Source organism: Mustela lutreola, chromosome 16, assembly GCF_030435805.1.
Source record: "Mustela lutreola isolate mMusLut2 chromosome 16, mMusLut2.pri, whole genome shotgun sequence".
Taxonomy (NCBI): Eukaryota; Metazoa; Chordata; class Mammalia; order Carnivora; family Mustelidae; genus Mustela; species Mustela lutreola.
Genome location: NC_081305.1, coordinates 20,147,390 through 20,163,566, shown reverse-complemented (window position 1 = coordinate 20,163,566; position 16,177 = coordinate 20,147,390). Strand labels below are relative to the sequence as shown.

The following is a 16,177-nucleotide window of genomic DNA, read 5'->3' as shown; positions in this document are numbered from 1 at the left end:
GTGATGGAGAGCAGGGGCAAAGAGTAACTATTGGGAGAAAGTTACAAAAGAGGGGTATTTCACGTCCTCCTGTGATGGGGAGTTTTAATGAACAGAGTTAGTAGTCATGGCTAGCGTGATGGGTTCCCTAAGAGGTAGTTAGCAGGCTGTCATCAGGTCATCTACGAAGCTGCAGGATTAATGACAAACAGAAAACAGGCAGAAAGAATAGTTAGACCAGAAGATCCCAGAAGTTCCTTTCGTAGATAGGGGCACGGGGTCCGAGCAGTCAGCTCAGGTCTCGCTCCAGCTGTTTTTCTCTAGAAATCTAGGGGAGCCCCAGCTTGCACACACAGCAGAAAGCTTCTAGGTATGTGCATTCGGAACATACTGGGGAACCCAGCTTTCCTTCCTCAAGCCCCAGGAGCTTAAACAAGGGACCAGAACCCTCCCAAGAGTCAGTTTTCCCATGTGCACAACAGAGATGCTCATACCCTCCCCACAGGGTGAGTGCGTAGAATAAATGAGGTCTCAGGTACAGACCTGGCACATGGTAGGAAATCAACAAGTTGGCTCTTCTCCCTTCCGTTTTCAAGGCAAACACAGGGAGATGTTTCCTTTCCTTGCAAGGGATACCCAGGAGGGATTTGGGGCCTGGGGTAGAAACACATGACACAAGAAGGCTACAGATGGGACACAGCAGGACAACCCAGAAGGTCCAGGAGCCTTGGAAAGCCCAGGCTGATGGTGCCACTGAGTGTGAAAACAGTTGGAAAACCATTAAGGGCTGGGGTAGGGGGCAGGGGCAATGGATGAGGGGGTTCTGTCATTGTCAAGGCTGTACCAAATCACTGTGCTTTGGCCTGGACCTTAGGAAGACCACAGGCAGGCAACGGCTTCTCCGGCCGCAGTCTCTTCATCAGTCAGAATGGTCACTGCTCAACCCCCTTAAATTCCCAAACTACTTTAACCTGAAAAACAAACAGGAATATGCTTGAAATGGAGACGATTTATCATGGGGCTAATTATCATTTAAGCTAGTCTGGAATAGTAATGAGCCCCTTTTAAATGAAAGCAGACCCTGTGATGAATATCTCAACATCACACGCTTAGCAAACTTTCCCAGTAAGATATTACTTCAGGGCAACTTATCAGGCAACCCGTATGTAGAATGAACAGACAGAAAATGCAAAGGTAGGAGAAGGAGGCAGGCACTTTTCAAAAGCCATAATTATCTCTAAAATCTCAACTGCCTCTTGAATATTTTAAATGGAAGAGGGACGGATCACTTAAACTTATGAAATAATTCAAAAAGAGGGAGGCACTAATAAACAATTCATCCCTAATTGGGAGAGGCCTCCATGTAAAGGGAATCTTCAGTGTAGGATTTTGCGGTAGTAATTATAAGGAAGAACTGCTACCTGCCACCATTAGTCTCTAAAACCAAATCCCAGGTCTGAGAGGACGAAAGGACTGAGTGTTTGGTGAGGGCTTATCATGAACCAGGCACTGCACTCCATTCTTACTTTATCGTCACAACAATTCTAGGACATGAGTATTATTACGGTTTCCATTGCAACAGATGAGGCGTCTGAGTCTTAGAAATGTGATGTTCCTTAATCTCGGTCCCATAGCCTCTAAGCCCTGGAGATGGAGCCGAGAAGGATCCAAGGACTGGGCACGGCTGGAATTAGGGTGAGTCAGGTGAGGCACGGTCCTTGGGCACGAAATGTAAGGGCTTGCCAAAAAACTCAGTAACTAACATGAATAATACTGTAATGCGGTATTTTAAAAACCATGTTGAATGGAGAAAGTCCGTGATGATGAACAAAATATCAAAATGCTAACCAAAGACAAGATCTTGTTCTGCTGTTGCACGCTCCTCATCCTCATGTCTTGCTGTCTGAGTCGTTGGGCCAAGCCTCAGGCTTGGGGATGATGGAAGTAGCCTGAGTGTTCAGGATGGAATTACAGGTAACACGTTCCCAGAGATTCATGCTGGGAATGGTTTGCACAGCACTATACGCCTACCCATGCTGGCATCCGTGCTGGTTCTTACACAGAATAAACACCACCGGTGGCAGGGACGCAACTCCAAATTCTCACTGTTTGCACTCACTGGTGGAGCCTAATGGTGGCGGAAAAGAGATCTCATGCATCTAAAACTAAAACCAGGGAGCAGCCTCCATCGCTCCCCCGTTGCTATGTTAGGTAATCATCATAGCGTGGAAGACACCACACCCAAAGCCAGTATCTTCCAGAAATTCCTGCAAATTCTTAATGAGTGAAATCATGCTAGTGCAGAGGACCACATCATGTGGATTTCTGGCAAGGAAGGGGATTCGTGGAGGAAGTGAAGGAAGGTTTTTCTTCACCTGCAAAAACCAGAAAAATTCAAGAAAAATTCACAGGGTACTGTGAGGAGTTCTCAGGGCCAGAAAGTAATAGAATTTAAGACCCGGGCCACGGTTCGCGGTGGCCTGTAAAGCTGTTTATGCCAGCTTTCTGGATTCAGGACCTCACATGGGTCTCCAGGAGTGGAGATAAAGGAATAGGGACAGCAGTCTCTGCCCCACCATCAGCAACAGCACCATTAGCCTCTCTCACACTCCCCCCCTGCCCCCCGCTTCCCTTACCTCTTTTCCTCCTCCCCCTCTCATCCTCCTATCTCACTTAATATCCTGGCATACCAGATTCTCTGCCTGAACCAAAACTTTCACCTGACAGACCACGAGAACGATGATTTATCTCAATAAGAATTCTGGACCTCTGCAACCGTCTGATGACTAATTAAACCAAATAACCATGAAATTTTGCCTCTAGTTCTAACAAACATGCATTATTCACAAGCACTTACAATTTAAAAGCACTTTCTTTTTTTTTCAGTTAAATAAACTGTCCGGTGGTGAGTGAGCATTGGTTTACAAAACACTTTGTCTTACTTTCCACTGAGTTACTTAATACTCCTTCCCATAATCCATTTGCATTGATTCCTTCTTCATCAACGGCCCCTTGCATTCCAACACACTTGGAGCTGCAAGGAACTGCACTGCTGACTCACCAGGGAGGCAATTGTATTCAGTTAAAAAAAATACAAATAAGAATCCACTTAAGACAGTACTTATTTTTTTAATAGAGCTTTCCTCTTAATTATAATATAGCGCTAGTGGTTTTTTTTTTTTTTTACATTATTCTTCTGAACTTTCATAATGACACTATCCAACAGTAACAAATATAAATTCGTGCAGCCTGAAATATGCAATTTAATCATAAGCAGTAATTTCCATATCACTGAGGGGAAAAAAAAAAAGTCAAATGATTAAACTCTAGTGCATGAGGACCAATCTTGAATTAAATTTTACTCTCTGCTAAATTTAGGGTTGTTTTTTTTTTACAGCAATATCAAGAATGGTTTAAAGGTAAGAGTAAAACATTTATGGTTCTATTAAATCCCCATGCCCCAAAGTGTTTACCAAAGATCAAAACATTATTCTTTTTTTTTTTTTTCAAATTGGAAATGTCTTGCAGACTCTTCAAAACCTCTTGAAAGAACAGGCAATGCTACCACAGCAATCTCACTAATATTTCCCTTCTTTATTCATTCGCTTCCCCTCAGAGTCTCAAATGATGCTCTTTCTGGCAGGGAGAAAAAAAAAAAAAAAAAAAGGCCAGAAAATCCTCCAAGATCACAGCCTCAGTGAGAGCTGACCTAGTGTCTCATTCAGCCCAGACCTCCCCCCACCCCCTTTCCTCCTCATCTCTTGCTCAGAGAATCTCCAGTTAGGAGATTTTCCAACTTTCTAGTAAACTGCAAGGTGGGAAGGAGAGGCTGAAGGTAACAGATTCACCAACTAGAAAGATGTTAATCCTGACAAACTGCTCAGGCGGTAGCCTGAACCATAGCTAGATTGAATTCGGTCTCTCCTGAGAGGGCCAGACAAGGCTGGTGGTAACAAAACCGCTTTTCATGGTGCCCTCAAAAGCAGATGGGCCCCATGCAGAAAGTTGGAGAAGGGCGCCATTGCCCTCTAGTGGCCAGAAGTGCAATCTTCCGCGAAGGAGCCCATTTCCAGAGAGGCACAAGGCTCTCAATGTCAGGGTAAAATTATAGCAGAAAGATGTCTAATTATCCTCCTCGAGTGTTTTCTTTAGTTCTTCCTGCCCATAGAAGAGGCTGTGGATGGCTATCACAGTAATCCTGATGGACTCCTCATGGATTCTTAGTACTACTGGTGTGCCAGAATTTGTCCAACTTTCTCCAGCTTTACTTTTTTTTTTTTCCTTTTTAACATACCTGTTGACGTTTCTCCCCTAGCTCACACAGACCAAAGATCTTTACATGTTCTAGGAGGAATAACATTGGATTGGAAAGGTTGACAACCCAAATGCTTGGAAGATCTAGAATGGAGGCTCCTAATGAACTAGGTAACTTTTTTTCTGAAACAATGACTAATTTCATAAGAGGGAGGAAAAAAAAATCCCAACCACATTTCAATCCCTTAAATCATTGGCTGGTGAATTTACACAGTGCTCAGATTTTCTAGGAAAAAGACTAAGGAATTCAGGCATTCGGCAAACTTAACAGTTTAAGAGAAAATGTTTGCTACCTACTTTCAAAGTCCATAGACCAGTGTTTTATCATTATTAATGATAAGGTACGTCTATGATCAAAGTGAAAAAAACCAATATTGAAAATAAATAAACAAAATGGTTATACTTCTTGAACATTTGCCTACATAAATGTATTGAAAATGGAGGAAAATTAAAATCAAACCTGCGGATCTCCTTTAGATGTTTCTAAAAATAGATCTGAATATCACAGATCAAAGTTTATGTGAACTGTCAACTTCATAAGTCACAGACATTCACAGGCAAGGTTCCAAGACACACTAAGCTCATGGGAATGTAGTTCTGGTATTGTAAATCAAGCCTTGAGGTCAAAGTCATGGCGTTTCCCATATGAGGGTCCCCAAAACCAGAATCTTTACAAGGCAGCCATGTAATTCTATTCAAAGAGGAAGAAAAACCATGAATTATGAAGACAAGTCCATTAAAGGAGCATGAAATTGATCTGTATTCCCCCAAATCATGGCATGGGTCTCCAAACCTGCCCCCCTTCCTCTCACAAATAAACAAATATACACATCCACTGCCACCCCTGCAAAAATAGAACTGTGACTTTTTTTTAAATTCTCAAATTAACAAGATTGCATCTTAATTGAAAATAGAATTTAGGTTTCTAGTAATTTTACTGTCTGGTGTTCTGATAAGAATGCTGAACATAATGGAAGTTCTGAAGTGTTATCAAGATGGTCCACTGCTTCAATTAGAACTATTTTAAAATCCTATTCTTTCTAGTAAGCAATAAGCCCAGTTTGAGTAAATCTACATGTTTGGGCCTCAACAGATGATCCAGTTTTAGTTCTATTCATTTTCCCTCCCTATCCCCTAACTCCAGGGGTGTGTGTGTGGGGGGGGGAATCCCTTTTTTTAAACAATGGCCAGCTTATGCAGACTCTGAAATTACAACAAAAATGATCGTAATAATTGTTACTAATCATAAAGCCTGGCTGCAACCCATTTTTAAGGCATTAATTTGCAATGTTTCAAAAGTAAGATCTAAAGATAATTCCCACTCAAGCCAATTTTCCTGGCCTGTAAGATGCCATTCCCTAGTCTGTACTTGAAATGTACTCACATTTCTTTGTACTAGGCAGGATTTCAGTTTTGCATGGAGGTTTGAATTCCAGGGCCCACTGGCCAACTCTAAAACTTGGAATCAGAGCTTAGGAGTAAGGAACTTTAGTGACCAGGAGCTTCAGGATCTGTCTGGTATGGACCACAACTCTGTCCCTTTGTTTTGCAACTTTTATTCCTTCCTTCTGCTAGAAGGAGACCAGGCTCCCTGCAGCTAGGGTTGGGCTGCGACTACTTCTGTGTTCTGGTGTCTGCATCTCGGGTATATATGAAAAATAATTCCGGGATTAATGAAATGAAGGTCAGCCCCTTCTCCTCTCCCATGGTGTTAGGATCCAGCACTCGGAGCCCAGCCTGGCAAATGCGCTGATGCGATGCTGGTTGATCCTCGCCCCTGAGACCACGTCTACAGTCCCATTCCCCGGAAAGCCAGACACCCCGCAAAACCATCGATGTCTGCTGCAAGCCCAAGTGATAAAGAATTGATCCACCCTCTTGCCAGATTAATCATCGCGTCTTCCCTCTGATTAAAAGGAAAACTTACTCCCTGCTTCATATTAACCTGCTAAGAAAGATGCGAAGAGGAAGACAAGGCACGATTTCAGAACCACCCGAGCAAGATTTCAGAACCACCTGAACAAGATTTCTTTTGGGGGAAACACGAGGGAAGACTTTTGACAGATCTAGACCCCAACAGCAGGGTTTCAGGAACAACCCTCTACCCCCATCCCTTAGGGACAATCCGTCGTCATGCAGGGATGGCATTATTAAATAATTAAAAGATGCAATTTCTTAATAGCAGCGCGATGGCCCATGAAATTCCTGCTGCATTATCAGCAAAAGCAACAGGGCTTTTTCGAGCATCTAGAAAACCTCTCACCCGGGAAAGGGAGGCGTGTTGTGCACCCCCCACCCCCAACACACACACACACACCCTCCCGCCCAAGCGAAAGCAGGGCCTTGGCGAGAAAAGGATAAGGAAGCGTGACCGGGGGGCCCTCCCCGACCCCACTTTCTGCGGGGACTCCTTTCTTCACATAGCGAAGCGGGCCCTCCTTACAGCTCTGCCCGGCTCGAGCGGGGAAAGGGTGCTCTCCTCGCCGCCCTTCCCGTCCTGCCGGCTAGCGTTCCGGGCAAAGCTAAGGGAGGAGGGCCGTGCGTGCGGGGAGCGGGAGAGGCTTGGCGCGCTCCGGGAGGAGGCGCAGGCTTAGGGCACGGCATGGTTCGCAAAGTTAACGTTGACCCTGGCAGGCTTCGCAAGCCCCAGGCAAGCCGAGTCCGAGTCTGAGCCGCGCGCGGACCTTCCGTTGGGCTGGCGGGAGGTAACAGGCGGTCCCCGGAGCTCCCGAGCAGACTCCGGCCGGAGAGCCGGAGCGCGCACCGCAGTCGGCCGCCCCTCAGCCGCAGTCAGCGGACCCAAAGATCGCCTATTAAAGTGCGGGGCCACAGCCGATCCGAGCCGGGTGCTTCCCGTTTTCCCCCGGCGGTCGCGCAAGGAGGGCTGAGCCCGGGGAGCGCTCGGCGGGGACCGGGAGAAGGGGTAGGAACCCTGCAGAGCTCGGTCACGTCGCCGCTTTCGGAAAGAGGTGCAGCGCGGGCCGGCGGGCCGGCTCCGCGCGGGGGGCGACTTTCCCCAGAGACCCGACCGCGGGCAGCCGGCGCGCCCGGAGCGCAGCTCTGCAGCCTCTGCCCCAGCCCCGCGCAAAGCCCCTCTCCCGCGGCCTCCGCGCAGACCCCAGAGGAGGCCGAAGCGGGGGAGAGGTTGGAGCGCACATCTGGCGCCTCTGCTCTCCGCGCCGCCCGCGCCCACAGCTGGCTGGCTCCCTTCTCCTTTTTTGATTTTTAAACAAATCTTCTTACCTCCGCCCCCCTCCCGTTTCTGCGTTGCATTAGTGAAATCTTCTCCAGTCAGACCTCCTTCCCCCCACTCCCAGACATGCTCATCCAGAGACACCCCCCCCCCCAAAAGAAGCCCCATTCAGTCGAAAGGAAGGGACTGGCGGCAAGCCTCACCTGGGGCCCTGGAAGGTGGGCGCCAGCTCCGGGCCGTCGGTCCCTGGCACAAAACGAGCGCAGCGGTATCAGCCCCGGCCCCAGTCCGGGTCCCATTCACAAGTCGGCGGCGGCTGCGAGCGGCCCCCGCGGCATCTGCTCGCGACGCTCCCCTCGGCTGGCGGCGGCCGCGGAATGAGCCGCCGAGCGCGCTAGTGGCAGGAATGAGAAACCGGGGGGAGGTGGCGGGCGGGGTGGGGGGGCCGGAGGAGGAGGGAGGCCGCTGCTGGGAGGGAAGGAAAGGGCGGGGGGCGGAGAGGAGCCGAGGCCGCGAGACGCGGCAAGCTGGGCCTGGAGGAGGCTGCGGGGGCCGACCCCGTCCGCGCCCCTCCCCCCGGGGGCCCCACGGATGCCGACCCCTGGATTCGCGGCCGGGCCCGGGTCGCTGCACTCTGGCTCCCTTGGGGCTCAGAGAGTCTGGAGCGACTGAAGTTAGGCTCCAGGGACGCACAGCCAATCAGGGAGGGCGGCGGAGGAAAACCGGGGAGGGGTTGGGAGCCCCTTTTTCCTCCTTCGCCCAAATCCGCTCCAGCTGGCCAGGCTGGGCCCTTGCCCGGGAGGCCTGGATGGTGGGTTGGAAGAAAGCGTCGCCCAAGCGGGGGAGGCAATCGGGAATTGTCTTTCCTCACTCTAGCACCCCACCTTCCGAAAATCCCTCCACGTCGGCGGCTTTTGCCCTGTGTCTCCCCCATTTCTCGCAAACTCTGCTCGGGGCACGGGTAGGGAAACCTGGGGAGGGAGACTTCGGACTTGGGAAGAGCCACGTCTCTCTCTTCTCTCGTTCCCCCCACCCCCGCCTTGTGAGGAGTGGGGCGCAGGGAACGTTTCGCCAGAGCCGGTCTCGCTCCCGCCACCCACCCCCGAGGGTGCCGGGGCCCCCGCCTCAGGCAGGTACCAGCGGCCTCCGCAGGCAGCGTCACTTGTTGCCTCAGGGCCCCCTCATCGCACACCCGCCGCGACTCTGCGGGAAGTGTGGCTCTGGGGGCGAGAGGGCCTGAGGGTGCTGGGCCTGCATCCTCCCCCAGTCCTCTCTTTTATCCCTCGAGGAGGACCCGTTAGAGGGAGAGAGCGCCGGGCCTCTTCCTGCCCTCGCGGAGTCGCCGCAAGAAAAGGCAGCCGGGGTCAAGGCCTCGGAATCACGCCGGGGACTGGGCGGGACGCTCGTGGTACCCGAAGCGACGGGGGCACCCACACACTCCGCGGGCCTGGTGGTGGAGGGAGGCGCCTCTGACCCGGTGGGATCCCTGGCTGGAACAAGTTTCCAGGGTAGGGAGGTGGTGGAAAAAGAAAAGGCGGAAAGACAATGAAGACGCCAAGGGAAAACGGGGGAAAGGAATTTCCAGGAGGGACGGGGATCAGGATGGGGAACTGGTGGAGAGGTGACGGGCCGGCGTAGGGCAGGGTAAGCAGGGCGCGGAGGGAGAGCGCGGCGACGGGCGTGACGCCGAGGAGTTAACGGGAAACGGGGATGAGTAAGAAAGACTCGGACGGTCCACGAAAGGGAAAGGCAGCGGAACGCCGGGCGAGGCGGAGGAGCGACCTAAGCCCGCCCAGCGTCGGAACGGGCAGTCTAAAGGCCGCGGCCACACCGCGGGCTGCGAGCGCCCGAGGCTGGGTGGGTTTGCTCCGCGCCCCGCAGCGTGCGCGGGGGCGGTGGGCGGGGCGGGCTCTCGGGGCACGCCGCCCCTCCCCCTCGGCGCGCCCGCCGTCTTGGCGGCGTCCGGGATCCCCCGGCCCCGGCAGCGCGCGTCCGGCGTCCGTCGTGCGGCCGTGGCCTTTAGTTTGCGCGTTCCTCCGCTGGGGAAGGGGGTCCTAGCTTTGCACTGCCTGGTGCCTTTGCTCCTCTGCTCCCCTCAACCCTCAGACCTCAGAGGCCTCAAGGTGACAGGCCTCTGGACACTGGACACCGCGCTCCGCCGCCGCCCTCACACCAGGTGCGAGCGACTGGCAAGGCCAAGGAGGCCCAGCGCTTCCGCAGAGCGCGCGGGTGAGTCGCACGTGGTAGCCTCGGCCACCTCCTCAGGCTGGACCCTGACCTGAGTCCTTCTGCTCTCTAGCTTCCTCTCAGCGCCTTTGGTGATGTCTTTTCATCTGCCATTCCCGGGTGCCCTAAGCCCTAAAACTTTTCAGTGAGTCCTAGGCCGTCGCCGCAGGTCCCCTCGCTCTGGCGGGGCATAGCGACGGTGATGGGGTCCTCACACCGCGCCCCCTCGCTGATGAATGAAGTTACACCTACACCGGAGAGAAGTTGTACTCTCCTTCAGAGCTGCCTGGATTTTGCGTTTGTTCCATTACTATTGTCAGGATTTTCTCATCATTTCCGCTTGGGCATAAAAGGGACCGCGAAACCATCATCAGTTTAATTACACGTACACAGAGATGACCAGCATCTGTGATGGAGAGGGCATCTGTTGATCCATGAGGAAAAACAAACAAACAAACCACCCTCAGTTAATTCCGTTTTAGAGGCATGTTCAACAGGAGGAGCCTGGGCACATGAGATTTGGTATTAGATGGAAATTTGCCCTTCATTTTCTGTTCGTTTGTTTTTGTTTGTTTGTTATTTGTTTTGGGGAGGACTTGTTTTAGGCCATCCCAATCATGAAAGATAATATCAGCTGATTTTAAAGGTAAGGTAAGAATTTGGTGGATTTCTACTGACATAGCTTATCTGAATCAGATGAAACCTAGTATCTAGCAGTGGTCAGTAGCCCTATGCAATATTGTGCCCCAGCAATTCTGGGCCTGTAATTCTACTCAAGAGAGTGGAAAACATCCACACAAAGCTATGTATCTGAGGTTCATAGTAGCGTTATCCCTAATAGCCAAAATTTGGAAATAACCCCATATACTCATCAACTGCCAAATAAACAAATGTGGTATATCCACAAAATGGAATAGTATTCAGCATTAAAAAGAAGAGAAATACCGATGTGTGTTACATTATGAATGAATTTTAAAAACATGCTAAAAGCCAGATACAAAACCACATATTGTATGATGCCTTTATATAAATGTCCAGAAAAAGCATATTTATAGAGACAGAAAGCAGATCAGTGGTTGTCCTGGCTCAGCGTATGAATAGGAATTGACTACAGATGGGCATAAGGGAACTTTGTTTGGTGTTGAAAATGTTCTAAAATCAGATGGTGGTGGTGGTTGCACAAATTTACACATTTAACTAAAATCCAATGAATTGTTACTTTAAAAAAGGCCACCTTCCACCCTCCCCCCAAACCTTTTACACCTTTATTCCCTATGAGGCATCTGTGAGAGTCTGTGACCTGCATTTGAGCCCTAACTTGGGGCGGGGGGATTTTGCAAGGCAATTTTAGAGAAAAAAAAAATTTTTAAGAGTTTTAGTTCTTATAGAAAGATAACCATACGTCTATTCAGTAAGTTCTATTTTGGCGCCTGCTTTGGAGAGTCTTGTAAGTGTTAAAGCAAGTTAATTTCCCCCTTTCACTCTTCTAAGTGATTAATTCCTGGGAGCTAGAGTTAGGTATTCCAGTTTGTGACATTTTAAACACACCTACACATAGACACAGTACAAAGTGCACATTTCAGAGGGGATTTTTTTTTTTTTTTATGACTATGTTAGGATCTGCCTTAGAAATCCATATCAAGCACTTGGGTGGAGTATTGTGTGATTACAGTTTAGATTAAAAAAGGAAAAGAGAGAGAGAGAAGAAAGAACCCACTGACAGCTTAAATTAAAAGATTCAGTTCATCTGGGCAGCCAGAAGTTTGGGTGTTTATCTTAACTTGCCTCACCTTTCCTTCACCTTGTTCTTCAAGGGAGGAAGCCAGCGTTCATCACCTTGCTCTGGGGCCAGGATTCAACAGCCCCTTAAGCTTCCTGCCTCTTCCAGTCCAGACATAGATGAGGCCCAAATGGCCCTTTGCCTGTCTTTGTCCTTGTCAGCATGAGGCTAATAATTTCCTGTTGGTTCCTTCATCAAAGGTACCAGGCTCTCCTCCCTTTGATGTGCCTCTCCTCAGACTCTGAAGATAGCCAGGCCCTGCTGAGTCAGTTCCTTGTTTCCACTTAGAAGCTCCAGGCTTCCCCAGGTCTTCTCAAAGCTTCCTGCTCCAGAGGCATCCCTCGGTATAAGGTGTAAAAAGTGAGGCAAGATCGAAGAGAGGAGGTGATTTTATCAGTGGGCTCCAATCATGCCTTCTCTAGGCAAAGGGAAAACATTGAGAAAGATGGAACAGGAGTGCCATTTGTGAACCAACATTTCAGATCAAGGTGGCCACAGCTGGGTCTGCAGAGCAAAGTAGAAAAACCACAGGCCTTTGATCTGTGTCTGATTCTTGGTTCTGCCTCTTATTAGCTGTATGATTTGACTTGACTTTATCTCCAAGAGATTCACTTTCCAATTCTATAAAATGGGGTTTATTATCTGTGCCTAGATTGTTGCAGGGATTAAATGTACCCACATATCTAAAGCCATCAAGACTGTGCTTAGAGCAGAGACTCAATAAATGAAAGGTGTTAATTACTGTTATTAATTAGGAGGTCTGGTTAGTATCATACCTTAAATGCCCTGAGCAAGAAAGGAGTCATATTACAATTATGAATTATAATAATCACGGATATTAATCTTATTTTAAATGGTGTTAGTAGTAGAACATCTGGCCAAGAGTTTTATGGCAGTACAAAGTTTACTGACACTGTAAGACCCATCTGAGGTCGTATTAGAATTAGATGTGCCTACCCTGGGGACAGGGGCCCTGTCCTAGATTTGCCACAAATTCTGTGAGTTACCCTGAGTAACTCACTGCCTTTCTCTGAGCCGAGCTGTAAAGGAGAGCTCACCCAAGATAAGTTCAGGGGAGGATCCTTCCAGAGCTGACATTCTGGCGTTTTTTAAGTCCTACACTTCATTATAGGGAGAGCATCTCATAGATGCAGTTCCCCTTTTCACCACTAGGAGTAGTCAACCAGTCATCTCAGGCTAAACCCTGACTCCAGGCAACTCCCTTCTCTGAAACAGACCCTTTTCAACTCTGACCAGTAACATTTCTTTGTTTTCCCCCCTCACTTAGACTCTAAGTTCCCCAAGGGCAGGGATGATATCCTTCTGATTTAGGCCTGTATCCTCAGCACCTGATATATTAAATATAGAAGTTCAGTAAATATGATAAATTGATAGTTTGTTAAAAACATATTTTGATTAAATTAAGATAGTATATCAAATGTCTCCATAATAATACTAGGTTATAGTATCCAGTGGCTTAAAATAACAATTATTTGTTCTCTTCTATGGGTTGGCTGGGGTTGCCTGGTCCAGACTGGGCTAAGCCAGGGTTACTGCTCAGCTCCCTGCATTTCTTATCCTCCTTTTGGGACTAGTTTGGGTATATTCTCATGGCAATGGCAGCTACACATGCTGTCATGCAGAAATATGGATGGCCCCTTGGGGCTTAAAACTGGAAACTGTCCCTTCTGCCTATGCTTTTATTGGCTAAAGCATACCGCATGGCCAGATCAAAAGAAAAGGGGTGGAAATATATAATCTGCTTTTTTAGTGAGAGGAACTTCAAAGTTCTATGGCAAGGGGTGTAGATACAGGGAAGGATGAAAGTTGGGGCCATTAACACAATCTCCCATAGGCACAAACAGCTTTCTAGCCTCCTTCCAGGCTGGGTCATCTTGGGTTATCAGGTCCCATAGGTTATATCCTATAATCAAGTGTACAATATTCTAGAACATTAGAAGAGACAGAAGACAGTTTCAGCCCCATACCAAACCTTGTAACAATGTCCTTCCTTTAACTTTGAGGTTCAAATTGTAAAGGCAGAAAAAACCAGAAATAGTAGTGTAATAATAATCACCCGCTTATAAATAAAACTAGAAATTATTAAAACATTCCATCAAAGCATGTGTTATTATCCTTATTTTGCAGATGAAAGAATCGAGACAACAGGAAAATTATATGCACTGCCTAATATAATACGGCAGGTACATACTGGAGCTGGGATTCCAACCTCTGTGTGTTTGACTCACAAGTTATCCCAGTGGAGAAGCTCATGCAACAGATTCCAGTTCTGATATGAATGGGGAGTGTGTGGGGGAAAGGGAGAGCTTTTCTCTAAGCCCAGGGCAGAGGGCATCCATCCGATCCCTAGGCACATTGCCTGGACCACAATAGGTACGAAATACGTAGTTATGAAACAGTGAAAGGAAGGAAGGGAGAGAGGGAGGAAGGGTAATAGAGGCAGAGAAAGTAAGAGCAGAATTAGGAGGATACAGAAACAAAGATATACACGTGTTTAATTTATTTAGAGAACCTTCCCTTCCATGGTGGGCAGAAATCTGTGGATTTTGAGTCTTCAGTTCCTTTCCTCCTGGTACAGAAAACAGTTGCCTCATGCGTACCCCCATCTGTAGTCAAGAAGGCGCATCAGGTGCACTCAGGTGATTCCTGAGTACCTGGCTGATCCTTCTACCTTTCCCTGGATCACTCAAGCCACACTTTACCTTTTGCTATTGTTCAAACGCAAATATACTCCAGATTCAGGACCTTTACATTTGCTGTTCCTTCTTCTGCCTGAAGCACCCTGCCCTAAGTCTTTTTCCGGGCTTGCTCCCTCATTTTGCCTATTTAAGTAGGCTCTGTCCCTGGCTCTTCCATCAGCAGAAGCACCCACCCAACATTCCAGTCCCCAGCAGTCCATCCCTTTCTCTCCCCTGAGACTTCTTTGTTCTTCTTTTTTTTTTTTTTTAAGATTTTATTTATTTATTTGACAGACAGAGATCACAGGTAGGCACAGAGGCAGCCAGAGAGAGAGGAAGGGAAGCAGGCTCCCCGCTGAGCAGAGAGCCCGATGCAAAGCTCAATCCCAGGACCCTGGGACCATGACCTGAGCGGAAGGCAGAGGATTTAACTCACTGAGCCACCCAGGCGCCCTGACTACTTTGTTCTTATTTGTGACATATATATCTACTTGAGATTGTATTGTGTACTTTTATTTATGTTTATCATCACCTTGCCCCACTAGGGTACAAGATTCCGGAGGGCGAAGGATACCAACTCTCTTGTTCATTCCTGTATCTTCAGCATCTAATACAGTGCCAGGCATATGGTAAGCACTCAGTAAATATTTGTAGAATGAATACATGAATAGCAAATACATGAAAAATGCTAACTGAATGAATGAATCCCAAAACCAAGAGCAGATGGATCCTCTGCTTGAATCTAAACATGGTACAAGTGTCCCTTGTTTACAAAGTGAATTTAATGATGCCAGTTATTCACATTACAAAAAAATAATTCTTCACTTTAACGAAGGTTTCATTTGAATGCTAGTTAAAACAGCCACCTCCTTTAGTGCTTTTAAAAATATAATCCAATTTCCAAAATGGTGGTATACAGACAACTTTTCTGGAATGTATGAACTTCCTAAAATGAATTACAGGTATGCCTAAGGACAGTTCTGCTTCTGATTTCTAATTCTGGTTTGTTTGCTGTGTGGACTAAGAGATTGGCTTATTAAACGGCCTCACAGAAGGCTATTTCAATGTTCCTATGTGCATACATTTACATTCTTTTTTAAACTTGTGAATAGACGCATTTAAATGTGTTTGTGCTCCAGGAGAACCATTGGAAATGTTATTCAAGATTGGTACTGGCTTGCTTTGCAAATAGTCTACGATTTGGACAACAGGATTTAAGAGAGCTCTGTGTTCCAATTTTTATGAACTTGGGAATGTTGACTGTCGGTGTTGGGAAGGGAGAGGCAGAAATCATTGTTACCCAATGCAGAAAGCTTTTTACAAAAATCTTTCCTTGGTGTCTTCAGCTTAAGACAGATGAACTTACACAGTGTAAGCTGTATTTCAGTGTTTTCTCCAGTTGTGTATGTTTTTTTCTCCTCTTTCAGTGGCCCCTTTGTGGCTAAGAGCTAATAGTGGTGTTTCCATCGAGCACAGGTAGATCAAAATGGAATGCACAGGAGGCATATACACAGATGGTTTCAGAGTTTTCTTCTTGGAGGCAGTATTCCAGAAGAGTCTCTATTCTAACCTTAGTCCTGGGTCTTAAGCTGTGATTGATTTTCCATTGTACAGAGTATTGTTTGGGGCTATGAATGGAATTTAAGAATAACTCTTTTCACAGCTATTCATTGAATGCCTATTAAGTGCTTTAATTCCAGTCCTGATAACTATTCTACAAAGTATGCCCATTTTATAGGCAAGGACGAGAAAGCACAGAGAATTGAACGGCTTACTCCAAGTCACACAGTTTGCTAATAAATGAATAATTAAATGTGATGTAATTGCTCGGAGTCTGCAAGGGAATATCATTGGGGAACTAATTTATATGGAAGAGATTGTAAGGGGAGGTAAGTGAAGCTTTTGTTAAAGGTATTCTTTTTCAGCTGAAAATTAAAATATGCAGAAAAGTTAAGAGTAGGGAGAGAACATTCCATGGAAGGAGTA

General features: G+C 47.5%; 1 protein-coding gene across 1 annotated transcript in view; it reads right to left on the bottom strand.

The window, feature by feature from the left end:
- Positions 1–8,131, bottom strand: part of CDH11 (cadherin 11) — a 148,233-nt gene extending 140,102 nt beyond the window's left edge. The window contains exon 1 of the mRNA XM_059151437.1: positions 7,690–8,131. The gene's annotated coding sequence lies outside the window, so the exon portion shown is untranslated. The remainder of the gene's footprint in view (positions 1–7,689) is intronic.
- Positions 8,132–16,177: the final 8,046 nt, after the last annotated feature.